This window comes from Pseudophryne corroboree, chromosome 8 (genome assembly GCF_028390025.1).
Source record: "Pseudophryne corroboree isolate aPseCor3 chromosome 8, aPseCor3.hap2, whole genome shotgun sequence".
Taxonomy (NCBI): Eukaryota; Metazoa; Chordata; class Amphibia; order Anura; family Myobatrachidae; genus Pseudophryne; species Pseudophryne corroboree.
This window is the reverse complement of record NC_086451.1, coordinates 263,323,985-263,340,962: the sequence shown is the minus strand read 5'-3', so window position 1 is coordinate 263,340,962 and position 16,978 is coordinate 263,323,985. Positions and strand designations below refer to the sequence as shown.

At 43.3% G+C, this 16,978-nt stretch overlaps 2 long non-coding RNA genes across 2 annotated transcripts; one reads left to right on the top strand and one right to left on the bottom strand.

Annotated features, from left to right (window-relative positions):
• The first annotated feature begins 9,021 nt into the window (after positions 1-9,021).
• On the top strand, positions 9,022-10,624 carry LOC134947707 (uncharacterized). The gene is made up of 4 exons (XR_010182713.1): positions 9,022-9,222; positions 9,321-9,692; positions 9,777-9,953; positions 10,227-10,624. It is a non-coding gene; the product is annotated as an uncharacterized LOC134947707 (long non-coding RNA).
• A 3,743-nt stretch (positions 10,625-14,367) lies between these two features.
• On the bottom strand, positions 14,368-16,763 carry LOC134947706 (uncharacterized). Its single transcript, XR_010182712.1, has 3 exons — positions 16,610-16,763; positions 15,455-16,534; positions 14,368-14,481 (listed from the first exon to the last, which is right to left on the bottom strand). It is a non-coding gene; the product is annotated as an uncharacterized LOC134947706 (long non-coding RNA).
• Between the last annotated feature and the right edge of the window lie 215 nt (positions 16,764-16,978).

The window sequence follows — 16,978 nt, the reverse complement described above, 5'->3', positions numbered from 1 at the left end:
TGGTCTTTCCTATTTTGGAAAAACAAAAAAGAAAATTAAAATCCGTATTCAGGAACATTTATGGAATATTAAAAATAAGGTAATGTCTTATAGCCTACCCAGACATTTTTTAGATGTCCATAACTCAGATGTCAAAGGTTTGACATTTGCGATATTGGAGCATATTAGAGTGAACAATAGAGGGGGTGATAGAGATCAGGCATTAGCAAGACGTGAAACTTATTGGATTTATGCCCTTTACACCCTAGTTCCAGAATGGGTTAAATAAGGGTATCGATATAGTATCGTTTTTAGGTTAGTTTTCTGGGTACATTTGAAAAAAACTGTTTTGTAATTTTTCCTAGTTCTGTTGAGTAATTGGAGGGGGTGGTGTGCTTATTAATTCCGTCTTGGCTATTATTGAGGCCATATACCCCATCAGTCTCTTGTTAAAATAATTCAGAATTTTGGATATATTAAATAATTGATGGTTGGAATAATGTCAATTTATATAGCATATCGATGATGAAAGGTGTATTGTATGTAATATCTGTGGAATATATGTAACTACTAATTCCATTAATACCATTTTTGGATGGTTATAAACATCAGATGTATTAGATTGTTGATGGTTTGAAATATTGTATCCCCTGATACAATATTTATTTTTGATTGTATCAATGTTGAAAGGTTGAATAATCGTAACGATTAATCTTATTGAATGTTTAATGCTGTAAATGTGTTGAACGAATAATATATCGCTCAATTTATTTGTACATATAGGGGTATATTCAATAACTGTCGGAAGCTGCCGTCTTGTCGGGAAGATGGCAGCTTCTGACAGTTTTAGGTCGGAAGGGGTTCTGACCTATTCATTATGGCCCCATTTATTCCAACAAGTCGAGAAACCCGACTTGTCAAAATGCTGTCGGAATGCACGCTGAGCCGCCGATCAGCGTGCATTGTCGGAAGCGGGGCCAAACCCGACAGGTTTTAGCCCCATTTCCGACAATCTCAATCCGACTTTAAAAAAAGTTGGATTGAGATGAGGGATCTGAGAGCAGGAGACGGGGGGAGCAGCGCTGCAGCGGGGAGAGCAGGAACCCAGCGGCAGGGTCTACCCAGCTCCAGCAAGCGAGGTCCCACTTGCTGGAGCCGGGTGGACGCCGCCGTGAGCCTCTGCTGCTGCAGCCGCTGCTCCCCGTCTCCTCCTCTCCTCTCCCCATCCGCTCCATCTCCTCCACTGCTCTCCCCACCGCCGCAGACATCTCCTCACCTCCGGCGCCACTGACCGATCCCTCCGGCGCCGCTGACCGCTCCCCCCTCACCCCGGCGCCGCTGACAGTTCCCTCTGCCGCTGCTGTCAGCGCACCCACAGCGCTGACAGCAGCAGCAGGTCAGGAAACAGGGAACGGCCAAATCCGACAGTCGGATTTGGACGCTCTTTTGAATAGGGGTTGACGGGTCCATTCGGACAACTGCATGTCGGAATGGACCCGACTCTTATTGAATATACCTCATAGGGTAGGAACGCGTAAATTCATCTAGTTTGTTAATTATTTATCACTCCTCTATTCATATCCTGGGTACGAATAAATGAATCCATTTTATTAAAGTAGGTTTGGATCAAACCATATTCCACTTATTGATTTATAGGGTAGGTATTTTCAATAAGGTTTTTAGTTACCAATATTACAATAACTTATTATAATAAGTATTATTGTAATTTTCTAGTTACCAACATTATAATAAAAGTTTTCTATTACCAGTAATATAATAACTTATCTAAACCACATTATCTATTGAGAGATGCAATAGCGTTTTATAAATTAATTTTGTTAAGGAGTGCTTATATAGAAATCGCGCGTGCGCAGTGGAGGGGGATGCGTTCCACGGAGGTCCAGTGGAGCGCATCGCGGATGGAGTCTTGGGCGCATGCGCGGATGTCGCGATGCGTCCCACCGCTGGTTCAGGTAGAGCGCTTCGCGGAAGATAGTTCTAGGAGCATGCGCGGGGAGATGCGATGCATTCCATCGCTGGTTTAGGTGGAACGCATTGCGGAAGTCATTCATGGGAGCACGGAGAGTAGTAGATCCCGAGTCTCCCGTGAATGTTACACGGTAGTATATAGTCACATGGGGATGCATCTGGTAAAGTGGTGCCCACTGAGGACTGAATGGGCATATAATGAATGGTTATATGGACAATCAGTGTATGCGTTCCACCAGATTATAGGTGGAACGCAGGGCGCAAATGACGTCAAAACCACTCTATTATCGGAATTAAGATGTATAATCGACCTTTTTGTGATTTTTGGTGGGCTTCAAAATCTTAAGGGCGATTACTGTAGATATAATATGTCACTTTAGTCAAATTGGGACTTAATTTTAGTGCATAAACAATCAGAATAAGACATCACCTAGAAAGGAAGTGATGTATCACTGAAAGGAAGTGATACAAACTCTTAGAGGTATAAATAGGTGAATCTGATTCCTTATGGTTCACTTGCAATTTAGGAGGGGAGACACTCACACAGCGGTTGGATTCCACTATGTAAGTTAACTTATATTATAGGGAAAGTATAATCTTTTAATTTTAAATTTATAATTAGTAATTCTTGTATTGTTATTCACAGATTGCACTTATCGATAAATATCATCAGCTTTTTTGGTATGTAAAAATAGCCTATACCATTCACAGATAGCAGTATATTTAATAAATCACTGATTTGAATATTAATAGTATTTAATTTATTATAGTTGGACACTATACCGGTCCCACATTATTTGGAACTAGATGACTGATGTCACTGGGGTTTTTTTTGTCACCGTTACTTGACACACTATAATTCACCTATCTAGAGTAAGTAAATTAATTGGTTTATAATGAAGGACAATTAAATTATGTGTAGATGATAATTATTAACTATTGCCTACAGATCTCTACACAGTAAAAATCCTAGACAATAATAAGGGTATCACCAGACAGCATGTATCATTGGAGCGTATTTTATCTGTAAGTAATATATATATATTTTTTACAACTATAATGGAAGTGATCCATTTTGAATCTACTTAAGATTCCAATTATTGCTCTTAGGCACCTGCAAGGTTATCCTAAAGTCATCTATTATTTGTATAGAGAGGATGGTTCCAATAAGGAGTTCTGCTTGATAAGTAATTATTGGAGTTAATATATTCTTCCTTCAAAAATCTAAGATCGTTGTATATGTTTTATATTGTATTTAAAAAAATGGAATGGTTACAAACTAATATAAGGTTATAGATATTCGGATCATTCTCATTATCAGGACTGGCAAAATTTATTATGAATTTAGTTGCCATTTGATTGGTATGAGTTCCATATATTGTCAAATTATGATGTATATTATCTTTGTTTCTTCTTCCTCTTCATTTCCTCCAAACTATCCAGCGGAAAAATGTATACCCCCGATGAAGTCATAGTAACATAGTAACATAGTAACATAGTATCTGAGGTTGAAAAAAGACAATTGTCCATCGAGTTCAACCTATTTGTGGTGTCCTATGCATGATGATTTGACTAAAATTTCTGACTGATGCTGCTGTCAGCCATTGCATTTTATCCCTATTTATAGTAACTATAATGCATGACTATGCACCATACCCCTGGATATCCTTTTCCAATAGGAATTTATCTAACCCATTCTTAAAGGTGTTGACAGATTCCGCCATTACAACTCCCTCGGGCAGGGAATTCCAAACACGTATTGTCCTTACCGTGAAAAAGCCTTTACGCCGTATTGTGCGGAATCTCCTCTCCTCTAACCTGAGCGAGTGTCCACGAGTCCTCTGTGTTGATCTAACCAAAAACAGGTCCCGCGCAAGCTCTGTGTATTGTCCCCTTATATATTTGTAGATGTTGATCATATCCCCTCTTAGTCTCCGCTTTTGCAATGTAAACATGCCTAGTCTTTCAAGCCTTTCCTTGTATTCCATCGTCTCCATGCCCTTAATTAGTTTGGTCGCCCTCCTCTATACCTTTTCAAGCTCCAGGATATCCTTTTTGTAGTACGGTGCCCAGAACTGTACACAGTATTCAAGGTGTGGCCTCACTAGTGATTTATATAATGGGAGTATAATACTCTCGTCCCTAGCATCAATACCCCGTTTTATGCATGCTAATATCTTATTAGCCTTCTTTGCTGCAGTCCTACTTTGGATACTACTTCTTAGCTTGCTATCTATGAGGACACCTAAGTCCTTTTCCAGTACAGAATCCCCTAATTTTACCCCATTTAGTAGGTAGGTGTAATTTTTGTTCTTGTTACCACAGTGCATTACCTTACACTTGTCTGTGTTGAAGCGCATTCTCCATTTGGCTGCCCATGCTTCTAATTTAACTAAGTCGTTCTGAAGAGACTCGGCATCCTCCTCTGTATTTATAGCCTTACATAATTTGGTATCATCTGCAAAAATTGACACCATGCTCTCTAGACCTTCTGTTAGGTCGTTAATGAAAATATTGAACAATAGCGGTCCTAATACTGAGCCTTGCGGCACACCACTTAGCACTTCAGTCCAAGTTGAAAAAGATCCATTAACCACAACGCGCTGCTTCCTATTATCTAACCAGTTTTTGACCCAAGTGCATATTGTGCTTCCTAGCCCTGATTCTTGTAGCTTGTATATAAGTCTCATGTGTGGTACAGTATCGAACGCTTTGGCAAAGTCTAAAAAGATTACATCCACGTCTTTATCCTGATCTAGGTTTGCGCTTACTGTTTCATAAAAGCCAAGTAAGTTGGTTTGACAGGATCATAAACCCATGTTGATTCCTTTTAATGACCTTATTGGTTTCAAGGAACTTCTGAATACTATCTCTTAGAATACCTTCCAATACTTTCCCCACTATAGATGTAAGACTAACTGGTCTATAATTACCTGGTTCAGCTTTACTTCCCTTTTTGAATATAGGCACTACTTCCGCTATACGCCAGTCTTTGGGAACCATACCTGATATAACTGAATCCTCAAAGATTCAGTTATATCAAAGTCCTTTTGAGGATGAAACGCGTTGGATTGAAAGAGCAATTTTGTCTGAAAAATGTAACTTCGGTAACTTAGTTACCCTTGGTGTAAAGGGGACCATTATATCACCTGTTCTGTAATATGAATTGTGAGCTATTGCCTTAAGTTGTAATTGAATAGATTTTAATACATTTTTATGTAAAATTGTTTTTTTTATCTCAGTTACCCCCCCCCCCCCTTACACCTTCCCCACCCCACCCCCATTCATTCTCATAAGGTTATTGTGTTACAATATTACTATAAAGTTAAGTGAATAGGATTGAATATCACAGCCGCTCTTTTACTGGACATCATATAACAAACTCGTCTGTGTCACCCAATATACTGGACATTTGATTTGCTCCTAAACGGAAGGACGTTTATACCTTTTCACATGACCTATTCGGATATTCTCCCATTATATTGTGATACCGTCATTCAGATATCATGATCCTGTTCCCTCATTATTGTTATTTACTTTCGTTATATACTTGAAAACTTAATAAATATATTTGAAAAAAAGAAAAAATTGGTTTGAATTTAACAATATAATTTTAATCTGCGCACCCTCAGAAATCTATTGATACTGTGTTTATGTGAATCCTTTGCTAGCAGGAGGGATTTTTGTGAGGTGCAGCCACATTACAGCGCATGATAAGGGTAAAGTGTTCAATTTATATATCTATTTAAATATAAAATCTGAGGAGGCCCCAGAACCCTAACCCCCTGTCTGGCGCATATACCTAAATTCCCCCCTCCATCCCTTGGCCCTAAACCTCAGCCGCCGGGTATACTTACTGTTGGTATGCCGGCTGTCGGGATTCCGACATCGATCTCCTTGCCCTTTTCGGAGTTCCGTCATCGGGATTCTGACGGGTGTCAGGATTCCAGCATCAGTTTTTCAACTACTGGTATCCCGACAGCCGGCATTGTGACTGCATCCTATGTGTGTGTGTGTGTATATATATATATATATATATGACTGTGTATATGTGTATATATATATATATATATATATATATATATATATAGAGAGAGAGAGAGAGAGACCAATAGAATACAGCGCCACTTGTGGGATAATATCCAAGTAAGGAAGAAACTACAAAAAAATAGTCTACATAAAAAAAGGTCCACATTAAAAACACTCCCTTTTGTATGCGGGTGTTAGCCAACCCCTATAACATAGTATAGGTAAAATACTGTATAAATTAAAAAATGGATAGGAGGGGGAGGGGTAACGCCAACTAAAGGTGTATCAGGGTAGGACAATGACTTTCTAAAAGATGTTGGATTTCTAAAAAAGGGGGAGCAAGTAGCCAATATATAAAAAATATAACAAATTTATTTAAGAAATATATGAGAGAATAAAAAATAAAAAATATGAACAGAGTAAATAAAAAATAGGAGGTAGATCTTATCTTAATACAGGAGGTCAGTGAGGGAATCCAATGCGTTTCGTCCTTAAGACTTCATCAAGGGGAAACAGTATAATGGGACTGGGCTTATATTTATACCCCCACCCCAGTAACTAATTGTGACATCACTTCATGTTTGTTAATATATCTATCTAGATAGATAGATAGATAGATAGATAGATAGACAGATACATATATACATATAGCTAGATACACACACACACACACACACACACACACACACATATATATATATTATATATAAAAAATATATAGTATATATCGTATAAAATAGTAGTATAAAAATATATAATATATAGTATATACATAGTATTTATAGTATATATACAAATATACACATATACTGTATATCTATATGCATTCTAAGTTTTCAGTTTAAAAGCAATAGAAACTCAAAACTAAAGTTGTTAATTAAATGGACTCATCAGGAAATGAGGCTTTTCTCCAAGTTCATGTCAGGAAAATCAGGTTGCCTAGAAGCACTATAATTTCTCCTGTACTGAACCATGCGTGGCAGTTTCTTGCTGAGCTCTGCAGAGTTCCAGCAATCTGTTTAATTATTCAATATGATATTGAATACAATTGCACAGCAAAAGTGACCTTGTCTTTTTTATTGGTATCAGGTTTCATTAGCATAAAATAAATGTATTTATCGATTGCAATAAAGTTGGATCTAATCATGTTTCACAGAGCAGTTGAATTAAATATAGCTTTTATGGACTAAGATTAACACAGTAACGTATTTGCATTGCAAATTGTGTAGTGGGGGCAAAGTGTTCTTGAAATATGACCAATGAAATTAAGGTGAACACCAGGAAAAATTAATAATTCTCCATCTTTTACTCATTTGCAGTTTTTCTGGCATTCCAGAAGAGATCATCAATGATAATCTCCTTCACTCACACAGAGGTAAAAGCAAACGTCTTATAAATCTGTCTCCTGGACATGTTGATTTTTCATTATACATTTTCTAATTATGTAATAAACCTTGTGTTACCTATTTCCTGTATGTATCTGCAAATTATAATGCACACATTAACCAATTAACCCCAAAAAACCCAAAGAAGTACAAATAATGGAAGACAAATGTATTACTAATTATATATAGTATTTAGAGATGTGTGTGTTAGGGCCAGAGCATCACAAGCGGGGTGTGGTGTGTGCAGGCTGCACCCAGATGATACTCTTTCAAGGAGTGACACCAAAATGCAGACTCCTATGCAGCGACAGAAGCCAGGTGCTGCAATGTGACATTAACCTGCAATATTCAGCTACTGTCATTGAGAAGTAGCCAGCAGTACTGGAAGAGTCTTCGAGGGCAGCCCAAAATGCCCCTGGAATGAGGTAATCTCTATGAGACTATGGGGTATATGCAATTGCGGTCGAATTCCAGAAAAAGTCGAATTCCGGAACTTTTTCGCCTCAAAAAAACAATTCGCCTATGCAGTCCAGTACTTTATCGCAAAAAAACGGACATTCAAAATTTGACTTTTGGCAATTCGACTTTTTTCGCATTCGACTTTTCTGCAATGGTACAGATGCTGCAATTCGCCCAAAGCATATTCAATTCAAGTTTGGAAATTCGCCTGCAGTGCTTTTCAACCGCAAATTCGCCTATTTCAGTCCGCCTCAGTTGACTGGCGGGATCTAAAAAAAAATTTTTAGTACATGTTTTTTTTGGATATTTGAGGATTGCTAGTAGCATATCTATTTATATTTGAAAGGATTATCTGCTTGGTTTGTCTTTTTTTGCTTCACAAGTATTATTTAATTGATTTTTTAAAGGAATATTTTTTTCTTCAATCTCCTGAGGGAAATTTACCCATGATTCCACAGTTTTTCCCAGGATACACTTCTGCAAAGCTCCTCCTATCTCCTCACTCCCAGGTTTGAGACTACAGGGAGAAGGAGCCATTTTACAGTCAGCTCTGTGGAATCGTTTTTTTAGGAAAATTCCTGCGTTTTAAAACACATTCCTATTTTTGTACTGACTACAATAATGGAGCCTTTTTCTGACCAGATTGTGATGTTCATGCTGGCTGCAAGCATGATGGAGGAAGAAAGTGCTGATGAACATCAGGATCCAGGTCAGCAAATGTCTGCATTGGGTGAGCCAGTATTGCGGGTTTCATTTCCACGTCCACGCCAGTATCGCACTAGGCGTGAACTGGAGGATCTCAGCGAGTTCGAGGTGATACAAAATTATCGCTTATCGACTCGCGACATATATTCGCTGTACGCTCTGTTGGAGGCCGACTTGGAACCTCGGGCACGGACAAATCGTGCAATCAGCGGTTTTCAGAAACTGCTGGGGACGTTACATTTTTTGGCGTCAGGCACATTCCAGCCTACACTGTCTCAAACATGCGGTTTTTCACAGTCGACACTGTCGCGCTGTATAACCCAGGTCATTAGGGCTTTCCGCAAATTGACGATCCAGTACATCACATTTCCAGAGACGGACAGCGAATGTCGTGAGATCAAATTAGGCTTTTTCAACAAATACAAATTTCCCAATGTGCTGGGCGCGATTGACTGTACCCACGTGCAGAACAGACCGCCACGGAATTCAGAGGAATGTTTTCGGAACCGAAAACAGTTCCATTCCCTGAACGTTCAGGCGGTCTGTGATGTAAACATGAGATTTTTGAACATTTTTGTGGGATTTCCTGGATCATCTCACGACTCCTTCATCCTAAGCCAGTCATCGCTGTTTGACAAGTTCGAAACAGGAAACATGCCTGGTGGCTGGCTGTTAGGTATGTATTTTCATTTTTTTATTTTTTTATTATTTTATTATTATTATTTTTTTATTATTTTTTATAAGTACCTAACATTTTTTTTATATTTTCTATAGGCGATGCGGGTTATCCAAACAAACCGTGGCTGTTGACCCCATTGTCTAATCCTGTTGGTAGAGCAGAAAAACGTTACCAAGAGACACACATTGCATCGAGGCAAATAATTGAACGTGCCTTCGGTGTACTTAAAAGCCGGTTTCGATGTTTAGACACTTCCGGCGGTGCTCTTTTGTACTCACCGTCGAAGGTTTGCGGCATGGTAAATGCATGTTGTATTTTACACAACATATGTGTCGCAAACCGTTTGCCGGTGACTCTTCGTCGCAGTGCTTTCCGACGCGGGAACCGGTCTTCTGCTCTACCGGTGGGTATGGACGAAGGAGAGGATTCCCGGCGGACATTGATCCAAAATTATTTTGCAGTTGCCTGTGAGTATACTGACAACATTTGTATTATCGTGTAAACTGACATTGGAATATTTTTAAAAAAACCTCTTCATTTATGTATTTCAGAGTTTTACATCCTGTTGATGTATATCCCCAGGCCATGTTTGTACAGTTCGTTACCCCGTTTTATCCTGTTGTTGGGTTACCGCAAATATTTGATCCTTTTATCCAACTCTACCATGGGTGACCCTACTGGTGATGTGGACCTGACCCTCCGCCATGTAGCAGACAACCCCCCCTCAGGTGAGATGTATTGCCCAAAACTCCCTTGTCCAAAATCACCCCGACATGTCCAAAGTGCAGCCCTCCGGCATTTGCAAGACTGCACATCCAAACATTCCCTGAAACAGCAATGCTAGGGAATGTTTGGATGTGTAGTGATGCAAGTGCAGGAGGGTTGCATTTGGGCCGCTGCAACCCGCTTGTGTTGTGTGGACTGTTGTATGTACCTCTTTTTCCAGTCCCAGGGTGACACTATCACCCATATCTGGAAGCTCAAACTGTTCTCTTCCACAGGTCCTGCGATGTATCTTCCCAAGTGGCGTGGATGTGAGGAGACACGACATTTCACCTGATGTTCCATGGGTGACCCTACTGGTGATGTGGACCTGACCCTCCGCCATGTAGCAGACAACCCCCCTCAGGTGAGATGTATTGCCCAAGACTCCCTTGTCCAAAATCACCCCGGCATGTCCAAAGTGCAGCCCTCCAGCATTTGCAAGACTGCACATCCAAACATTCCCTGAAACAGCAATGCTAGGGAATGTTTGGATGTGTAGTGATGCAAGTGCAGGAGGGTTGCATTTGGGCCGCTGCAACCCGCTTGTGTTGTGTGGACTGTTGTATGTACCTCTTTTTCCAGTCCCAGGGTGACACTATCACCCATATCTGGAAGCTCAAACTGTTCTCTTCCACAGGTCCTGCAATGTATCTTCCCAAGTGGCGTGGATGTGAGGAGACACGACATTTCACCTGATGTTCCATGGGTGACCCTACTGGTGATGTGGACCTGACCCTCCGCCATGTAGCAGACAACCCCCCTCAGGTGAGATGTATTGCCCAAGACTCCCTTGTCCAAAATCACCCCGGCATGTCCAAAGTGCAGCCCTCCAGCATTTGCAAGACTGCACATCCAAACATTCCCTGAAACAGCAATGCTAGGGAATGTTTGGATGTGTAGTGATGCAAGTGCAGGAGGGTTGCATTTGGGCCGCTGCAACCCGCTTGTGTTGTGTGGACTGTTGTATGTACCTCTTTTTCCAGTCCCAGGGTGACACTATCACCCATATCTGGAAGCTCAAACTGTTCTCTTCCACAGGTCCTGCGATGTATCTTCCCAAGTGGCGTGGATGTGAGGAGACACGACATTTCACCTGATGTTCCATGGGTGACCCTACTGGTGATGTGGACCTGACCCTCCGCCATGTAGCAGACAACCCCCCTCAGGTGAGATGTATTGCCCAAGACTCCCTTGTCCAAAATCACCCCGGCATGTCCAAAGTGCAGCCCTCCAGCATTTGCAAGACTGCACATCCAAACATTCCCTGAAACAGCAATGCTAGGGAATGTTTGGATGTGTAGTGATGCAAGTGCAGGAGGGTTGCATTTGGGCCGCTGCAACCCGCTTGTGTTGTGTGGACTGTTGTATGTACCTCTTTTTCCAGTCCCAGGGTGACACTATCACCCATATCTGGAAGCTCAAACTGTTCTCTTCCACAGGTCCTGCGATGTATCTTCCCAAGTGGCGTGGATGTGAGGAGACACGACATTTCACCTGATGTTCCATGGGTGACCCTACTGGTGATGTGGACCTGACCCTCCGCCATGTAGCAGACAACCCCCCTCAGGTGAGATGTATTGCCCAAGACTCCCTTGTCCAAAATCACCCCGGCATGTCCAAAGTGCAGCCCTCCAGCATTTGCAAGACTGCACATCCAAACATTCCCTGAAACAGCAATGCTAGGGAATGTTTGGATGTGTAGTGATGCAAGTGCAGGAGGGTTGCATTTGGGCCGCTGCAACCCGCTTGTGTTGTGTGGACTGTTGTATGTACCTCTTTTTCCAGTCCCAGGGTGACACTATCACCAATATCTGGAAGCTCAAACTGTTCTCTTCCACAGGTCCTGCGATGTATCTTCCCAAGTGGCGTGGATGTGAGGAGACACGACATTTCACCTGATGTTCCATGGGTGACCCTACTGGTGATGTGGACCTGACCCTCCGCCATGTAGCAGACAACCCCCCTCAGGTGAGATGTATTGCCCAAGACTCCCTTGTCCAAAATCACCCCGGCATGTCCAAAGTGCAGCCCTCCAGCATTTGCAAGACTGCACATCCAAACATTCCCTGAAACAGCAATGCTAGGGAATGTTTGGATGTGTAGTGATGCAAGTGCAGGAGGGTTGCATTTGGGCCGCTGCAACCCGCTTGTGTTGTGTGGACTGTTGTATGTACCTCTTTTTCCAGTCCCAGGGTGACACTATCACCCATATCTGGAAGCTCAAACTGTTCTCTTCCACAGGCCCTGCGATGTATCTTCCCAAGTGGCGTGGATGTGAGGAGACACGACATTTCACCTGATGTTCCATGGGTGACCCTACTGGTGATGTGGACCTGACCCTCCGCCATGTAGCAGACAACCCCCCTCAGGTGAGATGTATTGCCCAAGACTCCCTTGTCCAAAATCACCCCGGCATGTCCAAAGTGCAGCCCTCCAGCATTTGCAAGACTGCACATCCAAACATTCCCTGAAACAGCAATGCTAGGGAATGTTTGGATGTGTAGTGATGCAAGTGCAGGAGGGTTGCATTTGGGCCGCTGCAACCCGCTTGTGTTGTGTGGACTGTTGTATGTACCTCTTTTTCCAGTCCCAGGGTGACACTATCACCCATATCTGGAAGCTCAAACTGTTCTCTTCCACAGGTCCTGCGATGTATCTTCCCAAGTGGCGTGGATGTGAGGAGACACGACATTTCACCTGATGTTCCATGGGTGACCCTACTGGTGATGTGGACCTGACCCTCCGCCATGTAGCAGATAACCCCCCTCAGGTGAGATGTATTGCCCAAGACTCCCTTGTCCAAAATCACCCCGGCATGTCCAAAGTGCAGCCCTCCAGCATTTGCAAGACTGCACATCCAAACATTCCCTGAAACAGCAATGCTAGGGAATGTTTGGATGTGTAGTGATGCAAGTGCAGGAGGGTTGCATTTGGGCCGCTGCAACCCGCTTGTGTTGTGTGGACTGTTGTATGTACCTCTTTTTCCAGTCCCAGGGTGACACTATCACCCATATCTGGAAGCTCAAACTGTTCTCTTCCACAGGTCCTGCGATGTATCTTCCCAAGTGGCGTGGATGTGAGGAGACACGACATTTCACCTGATGTTCCATGGGTGACCCTACTGGTGATGTGGACCTGACCCTCCGCCATGTAGCAGACAACCCCCCTCAGGTGAGATGTATTGCCCAAGACTCCCTTGTCCAAAATCACCCCGGCATGTCCAAAGTGCAGCCCTCCAGCATTTGCAAGACTGCACATCCAAACATTCCCTGAAACAGCAATGCTAGGGAATGTTTGGATGTGTAGTGATGCAAGTGCAGGAGGGTTGCATTTGGGCCGCTGCAACCCGCTTGTGTTGTGTGGACTGTTGTATGTACCTCTTTTTCCAGTCCCAGGGTGACACTATCACCCATATCTGGAAGCTCAAACTGTTCTCTTCCACAGGTCCTGCGAGGTATCTTCCCAAGTGGCGTGGATGTGAGGAGACACGACATTTCACCTGATGTTCCATGGGTGACCCTACTGGTGATGTGGACCTGACCCTCCGCCATGTAGCAGACAACCCCCCTCAGGTGAGATGTATTGCCCAAGACTCCCTTGTCCAAAATCACCCCGGCATGTCCAAAGTGCAGCCCTCCAGCATTTGCAAGACTGCACATCCAAACATTCCCTGAAACAGCAATGCTAGGGAATGTTTGGATGTGTAGTGATGCAAGTGCAGGAGGGTTGCATTTGGGCCGCTGCAACCCGCTTGTGTTGTGTGGACTGTTGTATGTACCTCTTTTTCCAGTCCCAGGGTGACACTATCACCCATATCTGGAAGCTCAAACTGTTCTCTTCCACAGGTCCTGCGATGTATCTTCCCAAGTGGCGTGGATGTGAGGAGACACGACATTTCACCTGATGTTCCATGGGTGACCCTACTGGTGATGTGGACCTGACCCTCCGCCATGTAGCAGACAACCCCCCTCAGGTGAGATGTATTGACCAAGACTCCCTTGTCCAAAATCACCCCGGCATGTCCAAAGTGCAGCCCTCCGGCATTTGCAAGATTGCACTTCCAAACATTCCCTCCTGATACACCTAATGCTTGTAAGGGAATGTTTGGATGTGTAGTGACGCGAGTGGCGGAGGTTTGCATTTGGACCCACTGTTCCCCGCTTGTGTTGTGTGGACTGTATGTACCTCTTCTTTCCAGTCCCAGGGTGACACTATTACCCATATCTGGAAGCTCATACTGTTCTCTTCCACAGGTCTTCCGGTGTATCCTTCCTAAGTGGTGTGGATGTGAAGAGACAGTTCCCCTGATGTTCCCTGGGCAATCTACTTACGTACAATTCAAATGCATTACAAATTTTAATAAAAACCACAGGAAACTTCTATTTTTAAAAGTTTATTGAAGAAAAATATTTTTTAATAAAGTTTGAAAGTTAATTAAAACAAAAAAGTAGTTTGTTCTTCTTTACATTCTTTTCTTGTGTATATAGATATCTGTGGGGAAAAGAAAAAAAAGTATATTAAAGTAAAGACACACTAAATTCATGTTCATTTATTTTCAATAAAAATTTGTGGAACAACACAGCCCAGCATGACCCATTGCTGGACTGTGTGGTTCTACAAAGGCATGCGGTTCAAAGTGAAAGAGTGGCGTCAGTGGTCAGCACTTTGACACGCTCACATTTGTGGAACAACACAGCCCAGCATGACCCATTGCTGGACTGTGTGGTTCTACAAAGGCATGCGGTTCAAAGTGAAAGAGTGGCGTCAGTGGTCAGCACTTTGACACGCTAACATTTGTGGAACAACACAGCCCAGCATGACCCATTGCTGGACTGTGTGGTTCTACAAAGGCATGCGGTTCAAAGTGAAAGAGTGGCGTCAGTGATCAGCACTTTGACACGCTCACATTTGTGGAACAACACAGCCCAGCATGACCCATTGCTGGACTGTGTGGTTCTACAAAGGCATGCGGTTCAAAGTGAAAGAGTGGCGTCAGTGGTCAGCACTTTGACACGCTAACATTTGTGGAACAACACAGCCCAGCATGACCCATTGCTGGACTGTGTGGTTCTACAAAGGCATGCGGTTCAAAGTGAAAGAGTGGCGTCAGTGATCAGCACTTTGACACGCTCACATTTGTGGAACAACACAGCCCAGCATGAACCATTGCTGGACTGTGTGGTTCTACAAAGGCATGCGGTTCAAAGTGAAAGAGTGGCGTCAGTGGTCAGCACTTTGACACGCTAACATTTGTGGAACAACACAGCCCAGCATGACCCATTGCTGGACTGTGTGGTTCTACAAAGGCATGCGGTTCAAAGTGAAAGAGTGGCGTCAGTGGTCAGCACTTTGACACGCTCACATTTGTGGAACAACACAGCCCAGCATGACCCATTGCTGGACTGTGTGGTTCTACAAAGGCATGCGGTTCAAAGTTTCTTGAATGAAACATGGTTCTACTCACCTTGGTACGCACAACACGAACTTATGCCGTCCACTTCATTTTTCCCCACCAATCCTATGAATAAGACAAAAACACAGACTAGTGAATAGTAAATTCACACAATTAAAGCCTACTGTACACCATTACAAAAAGGATTTTTGGAAGAAAAAAGTGGTATCAGAATAGCTCTTTGGCCCATCATACATGTAGCCACAAGGAGCTTTCATCCGTTACCACACGCGCCCGCATACATGCCCGCGCATGTATGCCTACACAAAGCTCCTTGGTAGTACCCGGTCACGGGTGGGGAAGCCCAACACAGAAAACAATAGTAAGAATAAAAACAAACTAATGGGAGGGGAAGAAAGGGATACATGAAAAACATTTAAAAGTAAATAAAACAATACGACCGGGTTTATGGTGGAAGTCTGTCCGGATCCTCTTCTTCCCCCTGATAGGGCGTCGATGTCCTGGAAGGCTGGGTAGTATGTTGTCTGGGCCTCTGTGCCCATGCGGCTGAAGATTGTGTGGCCGGTGGTGGAGGCATCTGGGGGGTGGGGTACATCCCTGTATATCCCTGGTACATCTGTGACTGTCTGTACTGGGATGGGACTTGAGGAAGGGTACGAGGCGTCCTTGTGGCTTGCGACGGCGGATATGGTGGATCACCAGCGTATTGATGAGCTGATCCTGTGAGCTTATCATGGATCATCTGCAGTGTGGTTGCGATGACCTGTTGGCTGGATGAGGAGTGTCGATGACTCTCCGACATGTTTTTATTGCTTTCTGCCAGACATGAAGTGTTGTCCACGAGCCGGGTCATGGATTCGGCCAGAATGTTAAGTACGTCCATATTCTCCCTATGATCTTGCATTCTGACCTGTAGTATTGTGGCCATGCTGTCGGAAAGAGTCTTTTGCAGTTCAAGCAGACTGTTTGCCATTTTCTCCATTGTCCTCTCAATGTTGTCCAGTCTGCTTCCCACGACATTTGTGTATGTATCCTGGCGTGTCCCAATCTCTGATGCCAGGGTGTGAACCCTCTGAACAGTTGAGGGATTCTGCCCTTCCTGGATGTCTGCCACCACTTGGATTTGGGCAGCTGAAAAGAAAATTAGACAATATTATACACATTCATCATACATTTTTTAAAAGGCTCACAATTCAAATTACTCACACAGGGATGTAGCAACTGGAGCCTCCTGCACTTCCACCTCGTCATCCTCTGACGACTCCTGTAGGAGGAGATCCGGCCTGAAGTAGGAACCAATCCCCGAAGCTAGTCCGCTGCTGGTTCGTGGCACCACTGTTTGCAAAATAATTTTTTGGGGAAAGTTAATAAACTTTACACAACTGCTGACCCCCCCCCCTCCACCCTCCCACACACACAAAATAAATACAAACCTTCTCCATCCTGTGATGCCGCTGCTCCAGGAGCTCCACTTGTCCTCGTTTCGGAAGACTTTTCAAGGGTCTGGCTGGATACGTCTGCACGGCTGTCCTCAAACCCAAGAAAAGTTTCGTCTGTTAACCCTGTAGACTCAAA